Genomic DNA, 12,286 nt, shown 5'->3' on the forward strand with positions numbered 1-12,286 from the left:
GGGAGAAAATATATGCAAATGATACGACCGATAAGGAGTTAATATCCAACATATACAAAGAGCTCATACAACCCAATATCCAAAGAAACAAATAACCCAATTAAAAAATGGGCAGAAGACCTGAATAGACAATTTTCCAAAGAAGACATGCAGATGGTCAACAGGCACATGAAAAGATGCTCAACACTGCTAATCGTCAAAGAAATGCAAATCAAAACCACAATGAGATATCACCTCACACCTGTCAGAATGTCCATCATCAAAAAGACAACAAATAACCAGTGCCGGCAAGGATGCAGAGAAAAGGGAACCCTTGTACACTGTTAGTGGGAATGTATATTGGCACAGTCAGTGGAGAAAACAGTATGGAGGTTCCTCAGAAAGCTGAAAATAGAGTTACCATGTGATCCAGTAATTGCACTCCTGGATATATATCCAAAGAAAACAAAAACACTAATTTGAAAAGATACGTGCACCCCAATATTCACAACAGCATTACTTACAATAGCCTAAGTATCCATCAAAAGATGAATGGATAAAAATGATGTGAGATATATATATAGACAGATATAGATATAATGGAATACTACTACTCAACCATAAAAAAGAAAGAAAAATTGCAATTTGCAACAACATAGATGGACCTAGAGGGTATTATGCTTAGTGAAATGAGTCAGACAGAGAAAGAGAAATATGTATGTTATCACTTATATGCAGAATCTAAAAAATAAACTAGTGAATATAACAAAACAGAAACAGACTCACAGATATAGAGAACGAAGCAGTAGTTACCAATGGGGAGAGGGGCAAAATAGGGGTAGGGGATAAGAAGTACAACAAACTACTATGTATAAAATAAATAAGCTACAAGAATATATTGTACAGCACAGGGAATATAGCCAATATTTTATAATAACTATAAACGGAGTATAATCTATAAAAATTTGAATCACTATGTCATACACCTGAAACTAATATAATATTGTAAATCAACTATAACTCAATTTTTTTAAAAAGCACACAGGAAAAAATGTTAACAGTACATGGATCTGGATAAAGGGTATACAGTGTCCTTTGTACTATATTTATTATTACAACTTCTTTAAGTTTATAATTATTTTCCAAATACAAAGCCAAAACAAGATAAAAACCAAACAGAAAGCCTGTAGTTCTATTCAGGGATTATCCCTTGTTCACCACTGCATTTCCAGAACCTGACCTAGTACCTGCTCAAATGTTTGTTAAATAATGAAGAATTGATTTCATTATACTGAACCAGTCTAGCTAGTAAGATAGAAAAATATATAGATGAACCTTGCCCCCTACCTTCTGCACACCCCACCCCCCAATAAAATATTGGGGGATCAGAGATCAACTATATAATGACTTGTGAATGCGTAGAGAAATGAAAAATAGGTTTAGGTTACTGAATCAGTGGGTATATTTTTCTAGTTTGCCCCTTTTATTTTTTATTATTATTTTATTTATTTATTTATTTTTGGCTCCATTGGGTCTGTGTTGCTGTGCGGGGGCTTTCTCTAGCTGCGGTGAGCAGGAGCTACTCTTCGTTGCGCTGTGCGGGCTTCTCATTGCGGTGGCTTCTCTTGTTGTAGAGCATGGGCTCCAGGCACCCAGGCTTTAGGAGTTGTGGCTCACGGACTCTGGAGCACAGGCTCAGTAGCTGTGGCACACAGGCTTAGCTGCTCCGCAGCATGTGGGGTCTTCCTGGACCAGGGCTCGAACGTATGTCCCCTGTACTGGCAGGCAGATGCTTAACCACTGCGCCACTAGGGAAGCCCCTAGTTTGCCCCTTTTAAAGCACCCCAAATCTGAAACACGAAGCGATTCTAACAGTTTAACAATCTAGGCTTTAAGTTAAAATGTAAACTATTTAAAGTCCTTAGTGTTTAACTTTTTTCTGAAACAAGGTTTGAATTTTCCACCTGTTTGATCAAAACAAACACTACCTGCCATTTTCACAGCAAGGCGATCTATAGTTTGCACTAGCCACAGGAGTCCTAACTGGACTAGTAACCTTGCCAAGTCACTGAAGCACTGCCTTACAGTGCAGTCCAATAAAAACATAATGTGATTCATTTTAAATGTTCCAGTAGCTACCCTAAGTAAAAAGAAACAGGTGAAATTAATTCTAATATATTTAATTTAATCCAAGATAGCAAAAATACTTTTGTTTTTAACATGAATTCAATATAAACATCATTGATATGATATTTTACATATTTTTTTTCAAACTAAGACCTTGGAGTGCAGTGTGTGTTTTATATTTACAGCACATCTCAATTCAGACTGGCCACGTTTCAAGTGCTCAGCAGCCACCTGTAATTAGTCATGACTACCTTACTGGTCAAGGCAGCTCTAAGGCTTAGAATTTTCATTTAAATTAGAGGCTAAGAGCTACAACTCTTAGATTCCCTAATTCACTACCTCCTTTGAGGGTACACAGTTGACTGGGCATAGGGCCTAGCACAGACTAGGTGTTCAATGAGTATTTGCTAGCTGACATGAACAAAATGCAATTCATTGAATTTAATGATAGGAATGACCTTAGGTGATCAAATCTGCTTGTACTTATTTATAGAAACAATAACACCTTTCCTACCAGGAAACAATTCCTCAATATTTGAGGGACTAACCACATTCAGAACACTTGATGGCTATTTAATCATTGTCCATAAAGAGCTTCTGAATCATTCAAAGTCTTAACTCAAGCTTTCCTAGTGGCTTCAAAGAAGTTTTTATTCATTTCTCAACCCTCATTTCAAGCCTTTAAAATATAAGGGCAATACAGTTGCCTTCTTATGAGAAAGAAGAAAAAGTGACAAGGGTCAATAAGAACAAAGATGTTTCAGATGTCAAGAGCCTAGGATCCATAGGTTACTGCAGAGCTTTTAGGAGTTCCTAGCTCTAGGCTAGCTTTATTAGCCTTCAGAACCTCAGGTGCTAAGACCAAAGTTACTATTAATTTTATCACTATTGTTATCAGCTACCATTTATGAACAACTATGCCCTGAAAGGTAGCTATAATTACCTCCATTTTACAAAGAAGAAATTAAACTCAGAAAATGGGCATATGGCAGAATCGTGACACAAATCCAAGCCTGCCTTCTCCAAAGTCTTTTCTTTCCACTATGTCATTGGTAGGTATCAAGGACATTCCCAGCAGAGTGATGATGAGCACCCTTCTTTCACGAGCTGGGGGGAAAAAAGACAGGAAACCCTCATCAGTTTATCATCCAAACAGAGGATTACAGGTGTGTGGGATTTGGAGGGCTGAGAGGGGAGGAAAGAATTCTTTTACAAATAAGCTGTTTTCGGACATACAAGAAACAGAGCTGAAGGGGAAAAGTTGCCATTTTCTTTTTTAGTGATTACAAATACTTGCCTTTGGAAAAACATTAAAAAACATCTTTAAAATTGAAGCCAACAACTTACACACCCACAAAGATGGCTACCATCTGAAAAGATGATTAATAGTAGACCTACTTTTCACAACAAGTAGGAATCTAAACTGATAAAAACTTATTCTCCTCAAGGGATTATGACAGCGATCTTAAAAGTGATTAGCACTCTGCTCTGTACAAACATTCACTCACGTAAGCACTAAGTGATGTGGATAATCATTAAGTATTGTAAGTATTTCACAATATATAACACTCTCAAATAAATTTAACTTTCTGAGGATTATAAAATACTAAAATACTTTTTAAAAAGTTATTTCCTTTCTGCTCACTGGGAGGTTAAGCCAACAGGTAGTTTACAAACAGAAAATATTCCGACCAATAAGATCAGCCTGTTTCTTAAAAAAGCAAAGTTTTACAGTAAAATACTACACTGTATTTTTGTATTTAATCCCATAGAATACAACTAAAATGAAACACTGCCATATATGATCTCATATTACAGATTTGAAAGTGATGCATATTAAAACATACAATCTATTCTTGCCCATATATATTAACGTATTCAACAACTATGCAAAATACATACAGACTTTGTTACTTAACAATATTATAATGGGCTGCTACTTTTTATATAATATTAGAGTCATGAGTGATGACTTGACACCTTAAAACCAGCCACAGCAAGTAGTACCTGAACTGTACTGGCTAGGCTAGGATGTGACCAAACTCCTGGGACACCCTTGAAACACCCCCACTAAACCACAGATGGCCACAGCTGTGGACTGTGGAGCTGGGTAGGCAGTAACCCTAGATCAAGAAGGAAGAAATACTGAAGGTATAAACCCTACGAATGTCACACTGTTCGAAAGCCACATAAACCAGGAGATTTTGTAGCGTTGAGCCTTCGTTGCCTGTTAGCTTTGTGGGGACTCCTAATTTCTCAGGTCAGTACTGAGACTGGGGGCTGGGATGGTATGCTTAGCAGTGAAATCACTCTAAGGCTTCCTCCAGTGGTGCAGCTACCCTCCTAATTCAGGAGGGTCAGCATAAGCCACAGTGGGATCTCTTCCTCAAAATGCAGGTGCTGGGATTTCTCTCAACAGAATTCCTCTTTCCAACCAGAGGAAGCTCCCCTAGAGCTCTGCTCTGATGCCATGATTCTCTATGCTCTAGAAAATGACCTCAACACCTAGTGCTTTGTTTCCACAGCCTTCTCTGAGCTCAGCAAATATTCAGGGCTGTTATGGCCCTGACTGTTTACCTCTGCCAAAACTTCAGCTCACTTTCTAAAATAATAATCACAGGTTATAAACCAGTGTGGTCTCTGGGCCAAAACTAGCCCACCAATCTGTTTGGTTTGGCCTTGGCATATTAAAAAAAAAAAAAAGGTTGAATCACACTTTAAAATAGGAAAATCTGACATAAAAATTTGGATATCTAGCTTTTCTCTGAAAAATCAGATCTAGCAATAGTAGTCAACAACTAGCTGAAGCTGAAGCGTGGCTCACCTGTTTAGGAAGGACACATGCTCTCCAGCTTGCCTAGTCCCTACACTCCCTTGCATGTCCCAGACACGGAGGCCTGGCCTTGCTCTATTCACTGACATACTTGCTGGGTCTGTGACACCTAAAATGTGTTCAACAGAGAGGTTTAAAGATAGTACTGTACATATTAGTCTAGTCTAGTGTGTCTCAACAGTATGCTATGGCTGTGGTAATTTGGGGCACAATAATTCAACATGCAAGCCTGCTCCATGTGTCACAAGGTGTTCAGCACCCTGGTCCCTCCTGTAAAATCCCAATAGCACCCCCAAACGGCCCCAGGAGAGGCAACAGTATCTCAGGCTGACAACCACTGCTAGCATGTTAAATTTAGTGACGTGAGCATTTCCCAGATTTGAAGAAAAGTTAGCCTTATCTTGAGAGAAGTTTTAAGATCAATAACTAAAGGAATCATTCATTTTTCTGACTGGTCTGGTCCAAGTAGTAACTGTTGAACAGAAACATATACACTAGTATAAAACTTTGAACCTTCATCCATTTTCTTGTTGAGTGGAAGTTTTGATTTTAGATCATACTTATTGAGCCATATCTATGTACCAGGCACTGTGCTAAGTGCTTTATCTCATTTAATCCCATTATCATCCCATGGGAGAGGTAATATCATCATTCACATTTTACAAATGAGGAAATGCAAGGCTCAGAAAGGGTAAATAATTTGCCTGTGGTGACAAAGATAACAAACAGAAAGCTAAAACACAAACTTGAAGTCTACGCTTTAGCCATTATTCTCCTGTACTATAGGCTACATGGTAAGATTTTGATGATATCATAACTCTTAAAGACATTGTAAAGTTTAAACCAAAACTTGCTTTTAAAAAAGAAGACTTTCTGCACCAGATTGTGAACTCTTCAAGGTAAACAGCAACAAGAAGTAACTGATATTGGAACATAACAAATGATCTTTTACTGGAGGGGTAAGAGTTCCAATTTCAGGATTTTTCACACATATATGTAAAGATGCTACCAAACAACAAGTGAGAAATAGGAATATGATAGTTATTTTTTCCCTTAAATTAGAGCCTTCTAAATAATTTCTAAAACTATCATCCTACAGGATTTTCATTACAGTAGAAACCATTTTGAAATAGTCACATATTCACTTCATCTATCTCATATTCTGTTATATTCTCAAAAGAGACTATGGACCAAAATAATATTCATATTAAAAGATTCATCAAAGGCATTTTCAAGTTAAGTGTAACCCCCCATTGGAAACAAACAGAAGCATATTCAGATAAAATTTAAGCGTAATACCCCTCCCCACAAGTGAGCATCTGTTTGCCAGCTGCCACCTATACAGGACGCACCATACCATACAGGGCCACTCCCTGCCTTCCCCCACCAACCTCCCCAACAAAAATAAAGGTACTTGGGGGCTTCCTTGGTGGCGCAGTAGTTGAGAGTCTGCCTGCTGATGCAGGGGATGCGGGTTCATGCCCCGGTCCGGGAGGATCCCACATGCCGCAGAGCAACTAAGCCTGTGAGCCATGGCTGCTGAGCCTGCGCATCCGGAGCCTGTGCTCTGCAATGGGAGAGGCCACAACAGTGAGAGGCCCACGTACCGCAAAAAAAAAAAAAAAAAAAAAAAAAAGGTACTTGGGATCTCCTCCCAATTCCGAGGTTGGTAACAAAGAGGTAGGATCTTAAAAGATAAACAAAGCTGAATGACCTTATATAGTGGTAACTGAGAAAAGAAATGGGAACGCCTTGATTCTTACTTATTAGAAATATTTTGTTCAATTAAGAATGAATTGGTGGTGGGAGAAAAAATGGTATCTAGGTTAGAGAAATCAAAGGTTTCCTTTAGAAAGTGACTTTAAAAATATCTCAAGAACATTCTAGAAAAGGCAAAATTATAGAGACAGTAAAAAGATCAACGGTTGCCACAGGTTTGTGGGGAGGAAGGGAGGGTTCATAGGTGAAGCACAGGAGATTTTTAGGGCAGTAAAATTATTCTGTATGATACTGTAATGGTAGATACATGACATTATGCACTTGTCAAAACCCACAGAACTTTATAATACAAAGAATGAACCTTAAAGTATGCAAATTTAAAAAAATCCTTTAGAAAGTCAGGGGGTCCCAGGAAGGAATGGAGACCGTATAACCGAATCTAACTGTATTACAAATGTATGAAACAGTATCACTGCAGGGGATGGGGGGAAAGGTGCTGACTGAAAGAACTTTGGAAATGAGTGGAGTCTGTAAGACTAAAGGTAAAAGGAACTGTACATAAGCATTGTATTCTAGCTGCTAAAGCTGTTTCCCATGGGGGTACAGGTTAACAATTCTGATATTGTTACCCATCAGGGTATCAGGTTAACAAAACTGACATACAACTATACATGTACACTGGGACTGAACAATTAAGTAAATGGGTGGTGAATGGTGGGAGCCAGATTTCTCACTGTTGGAGTGGGAGGTTACAGAAAAGCAAGGGGAGGAGGCTAGAATGACCTATGTAGTAATGGATTAGGGCTGGAGACATCAATATGAACTCATGTTTACCTTAAGACTGATAGATATATATACAGAAATGAATGCATAGAAATACTTATAAATATGCATAAATATACAGGTAATATATACACAGGATTTCAGCTAAGAAGGCCTAGAAACAGCAAAACTCTAGTAGCAACAAGCACACCTAACACCCAGATCTTGATTTCCAATAGCATTCTCTAATAAAAGAAATCTGGACTTTGTGGAGAAACTGCTGATTCTAGAACTGGGATAGGGGATATACAGGATGAGCCTGGAGAATCTTGTAGTACCAGAAAGTAAGGAAGTGTCCGAAAAAAACCAAAAAACACCCCATGACAATGGGGGCATGTCAGAGTGACACAGGAGCCAACCAAAAGAGCTCCCAATGGCCAAAACAGCAAAAATTTGAGCAACAAAATAAATAAGGTAGTATTGGATTATGACCCAAAATATAAAACAAATATCTGTAAGCCCATACTGACATAAAGAAATGACTGAATAAATAAATAAATAAATGGGGGAGAAGAGACAATCTCCCATGGAGAATTCCCAGTAACTTATGTAGAATAGCCTCAAGGAGATGGAGCAAAACTTCCCACTCCTTAAGTGTGGACTACACTTAGTGACTTATTTCCAAACAACACAGCATGGAACAAAGTTTTTACCAAAAATAAAAAAGTAACTTTACAGTGGAGAAACTTGACAAACATATTCTCAGCCAGGTGACCAGAGTCAACATTAACAGTGATAAATCATGATGATAGTATGTACCCTTGATATAATGTAATGAGAATGGCACTTTACCTCTGTGGTCCTCCTCCTAAAAACCCATAACCCCAGTCTAACCATGAGAAAAACATCAGGTAAATCCAACTGAGGGACATTCTACAAAATACCTGATCAAATTCTCCTCAAAACTGACAAGGTCATCAAAACAAGGGAAGTCTGAGAAACTGTCACAGTCAAGAGGAGCCTAAGGAGACGTGATGATAACTGTAATACAGGGCCCTGGTGGGATCCTGAAAGAGAAAAAATACATTAGGTAAAAACTAAGGAAATCTGCATTAAAGTATAGACTTTAGTTAATAACACTTTTAATATTGGCTAACTAATTGTAACAAATATACCATGCTAATGTAAGCTGTTAACAATAAAGGAAACTGGGTGTAGGGTATAAAGGAACTGTCTGTATTATCTTCTCAATTTTTCTGAAAAATTAGAACTGTTCCAAAAAAATAAAGTCTATTTTTTTAAAAATTTAAAAATTACCCTGGCACTGGACCCTTACTCACATCTCCAGCTCTCAAAGCACCTTCTTTTCAGTAGAGTGGAAATCTGACAAAATGAGGAGCTAAGTTATCCTTTTATTAACTTCCTAACTCAATATGGAAAAATGACAAAAACTCATAGACTTCTGGTGACTTAAAGTAACAGCAGGGCCTCCCTGGTGGCGCAGTGGTTGAGAGTCCGCCTGCCGATGCAGGGGATACGGGTTCGTGCCCCGGTCTGGGAGGATCCCATATGCCGCGGAGCGGCTGGGCCCGTGAGCCATGGCCGCTGGGCCTGCGCATCCGGAGCCTGTGCTCCGCAACGGGAGAGGCCACAACAGTGAGAGGCCCGCATACCGCAAGAAAAAAAAAAAAAAAAAAAAAAAAAAAAAAAAAAAAAAAAAAAAAAGTAACAGCAGACAGGATGCTAGACCACACTTTTAGGGCAAGCAGTTCCTTCCCAAGAAGTATCATCACAAACGGAACCTTCTTTTCCTTTAGGTCACAAATATCTTCCACAATAATTAAATTTTACATTTGTCTTTCTGAGAGCACTTCAGAAAGACAAAAAGATAGTCCACTGCCTGTTTTCTTAAGGCTTTTGTAGCACACCTGGTTGTGACTTACCATCATGAGCCCCCCATTCTATCTAGAGAAGAAAGGATGAAGCCCAGGACTATCAAGCATGTACAAAAATTTCAATTGCATAGCCAAAATAGTATACAACTTTTTAAAAACTGCTACTTAAAAAAAAAAAAGCCCTTACTGGCTTATTTTGACAGATGAGCATTCTCTCTCTCCATCATTTAGAAACTATCTTCATTCTCGGTAAACCTAATAATTCAATGTTAACCTTATCATTTTAGGGCAAATATTGGCTTGTATCAGAGCCATCATGCATATAAGTTTCTAATTAATCTACTGACTCAACCTCATTTTATAACCACAGTAGAGCTAAAATAACATAGCCTGTTTAAAATGTATTTTTTAGCACTTTACTATACTTTTTCTTACTTTTTAACTTCTTAGTTACTTTATCTTAAACAGTACCTGAAAAATGAACTTCAAGTATGAGCAAGAAGTACTTACACCTACATGAAGGCTGTTTTCTACCACGTGAAACAGCCTTTTCTGATCTCTGATATGACAACACAAAATCCACCCCACATTCATGTCAACCTTCTCCCCATCAACTTGAATCAGTTTTCTCTCCTTCCTAAATGCCTACAAAAGTTATTGTCTGTTTGTTACCACCAGCACTTGAAATAATGTTTATCAACTCTTTATTTTCCTCTAGGTTTTATAACTGTAAACCTTGAGAATGAAAACCAAACATGTTCTTTGACCTGTAGTGCCTTGTGCACACAAAATTCTTTGTATAAATGAAAAAATATAGGACTTTCAAATAATTGCAAATCTAATTTGTTCTGGTTGAGGTATTCCAAGGTCTTTATTAGGTCAATTATTAAATGACATTTTCTAAGAAGACACAGTACAGCCTATTGGTAACATATGCCAGAGGCAAATCATCTTGACATTTTATTACTTAAAGAGATTTCTTAGAACAGTGTTTTACAAATGGTGGGTTGTAACCTATTAGTAAACTGTATGATAAACTTACTAGGTGATGACAAGTATTTAAGAAAAAAAAAGAAACATAACACAAAATATCAGAGTACTTCATGCATAGTACAGTAAATATTGATTCAAAAAACTTGTATGTATGTACTAGATCATGATTAAAATGTAGTTCTTACTATGCATTCCTTTGAGAAATACTTAGAATATGGTGAGATATTCTGGGTTATGTAAGAAAAATATTTACTACCTTTCCTTTTTACTATTATCTGAATAAATGGCACCTTTCTAATTAACGAAGTGGAGTTATTTGAGAAAGATCTGAATATGAAAGCTGAAACAACTCTCTGTTATGAATTTTTGTGTGACTTTATTTTTCTCAAAAGCAACCTCGATCTGTTTTGTGTAGCTCCCTCACACACTTTAGGAGACTCCTGCCTTCTAAAAGATAAAAAAAAAAAAGAGTCATCAGTCTCACTAACCCAGAGTTTCAAGATCACAAACTGTGGGAATTTCCAACTGGAAGGGTTTGAAATATTAACAAAAATGCCATTTATAATCACTTATTTTAAAATGTCTAACCTTCAATACTCCTGAACCCATTGTTCATTCATTTAATAAAATCTGAGCACTCGGCTTGGAGATACAGAAGGCCCATGCCCTCAAAGTGAGAGAAATGCACTGAGAGATATAACAGAGTAGGGTTAAGTCCCATAAGTTGTCAGAAAAAGAAATAATTAATTAAGGTAGGACCATAAAAAGGAGTGCGGGGGAAAGCTTCATGGAAGCTGGGTTGCAAAGAGCAGGATTTTTAAAAATAAAAACAGTAGGGCTTCCCTGGTGGCGCAGTGGTTGAGAGTCCGCCTGCTGATGCAGGGGGCGTGGGTTCGTGCCCCGGTCCAGGAAGATCCCACATGCCGCGGAGCGGCTGGGCCTGTGAGCCATGGCTGCTGAGCCTGCACGTCCAGAGCCTGTGCTCCGCAACGGGAGAGGCCACAACAGTGAGAGGCCCGTGTACCACACAAAAAAAACATTAAAAAAAAAAACCCCCAAAAATAGGATTATAAAGCTGGAAGGAAATCTACACATCATCTAATGAAGTGTTTCTCAACTGGGGATGATTTTGTCCCACAAGGCACATTTGGCAATGTCTGGAGACATTTTTGGTTGCCATACTGGAGAGGGGTGCTATTGGGATTTGGTGGGCAGAGGCCAGGGTTACTGCTAATCATCCTACAGTACACAGGACAGCCCCTGACAACAAAGAATTATCCAGCCCAATATGTCAATAGTGCCGAGGCTGAGAAACCCTGAACCCAACCTCAGTACAATCCTCTTGTTTTACACAAGACGATAACTGAAGGTTAGATGGATTTAAAAACTTGCTAGAAAGCCAGGACTACAAAACAGGCCTCATAACATCTTGTCCAGTGTTTAATTCACAACACACACCCACATATGTTATTATAATAGAAAACAGATGTTAAAAAGAATGGGAACATTATTATAAGGTGGAAAAGTAAACTATCTAGAAATCAAAGCTGATACTGCTATATAGTCTTTCTTTATATAGATTTACTAATGGAATTATACTACAATACAATTTTAAAAAGTATACCCTTATTTTTTCATACTAAGCTTTTCATCTATACTATTTATTTATTTATTTATTTATTTGCTTGCTTGCTTGCTTGCTTGCTTGCTTGCGGTACGCGGGCCTCTCACTGCTGTGGCCTCTCCCGCTGCGGAGCACAGGCTCCGGACGCGCAGGCTCAGCGGCCATGGCTCACGGGCCCAGCCGCTCCGCGGCATATGGGATCCTCCCGGACCGGGGCACGAACCCGTATCCCCTGCATCGGCAGGCGGACTCTCAACCACTGCGCCACCAGGGAGGCCCTATACTACTCATTTATTGATCATGTATCTTAGACTAAGAAATATTACAATAAAAACCAGGAAGTTGGAAAATCAG

At 38.4% G+C, this 12,286-nt stretch overlaps 1 protein-coding gene across 3 annotated transcripts in view; it reads right to left on the bottom strand.

Annotated features, from left to right (window-relative positions):
- Positions 1-12,286, bottom strand: part of TAB3 (TGF-beta activated kinase 1 (MAP3K7) binding protein 3) — a 104,283-nt gene that overhangs the window by 47,992 nt on the left and 44,005 nt on the right. The window contains exons 3-4 of one of the 3 annotated variants that reach the window (XM_082610417.1): positions 8,365-8,487; positions 3,050-3,213 (exon numbers count right to left, since the gene is read on the bottom strand). The exons of 1 other annotated variant lie outside the window; for it this stretch is intronic. The gene's annotated coding sequence lies outside the window, so the exon portion shown is untranslated. The remainder of the gene's footprint in view (positions 1-3,049; positions 3,214-8,364; positions 8,488-12,286) is intronic. One more of the 3 variants, XM_082610416.1, reaches the window with a different exon arrangement.

The sequence above is a fragment of the Mesoplodon mirus genome (assembly GCF_964341445.2).
Source record: "Mesoplodon mirus genome assembly, chromosome: X".
Taxonomy (NCBI): Eukaryota; Metazoa; Chordata; class Mammalia; order Artiodactyla; family Ziphiidae; genus Mesoplodon; species Mesoplodon mirus.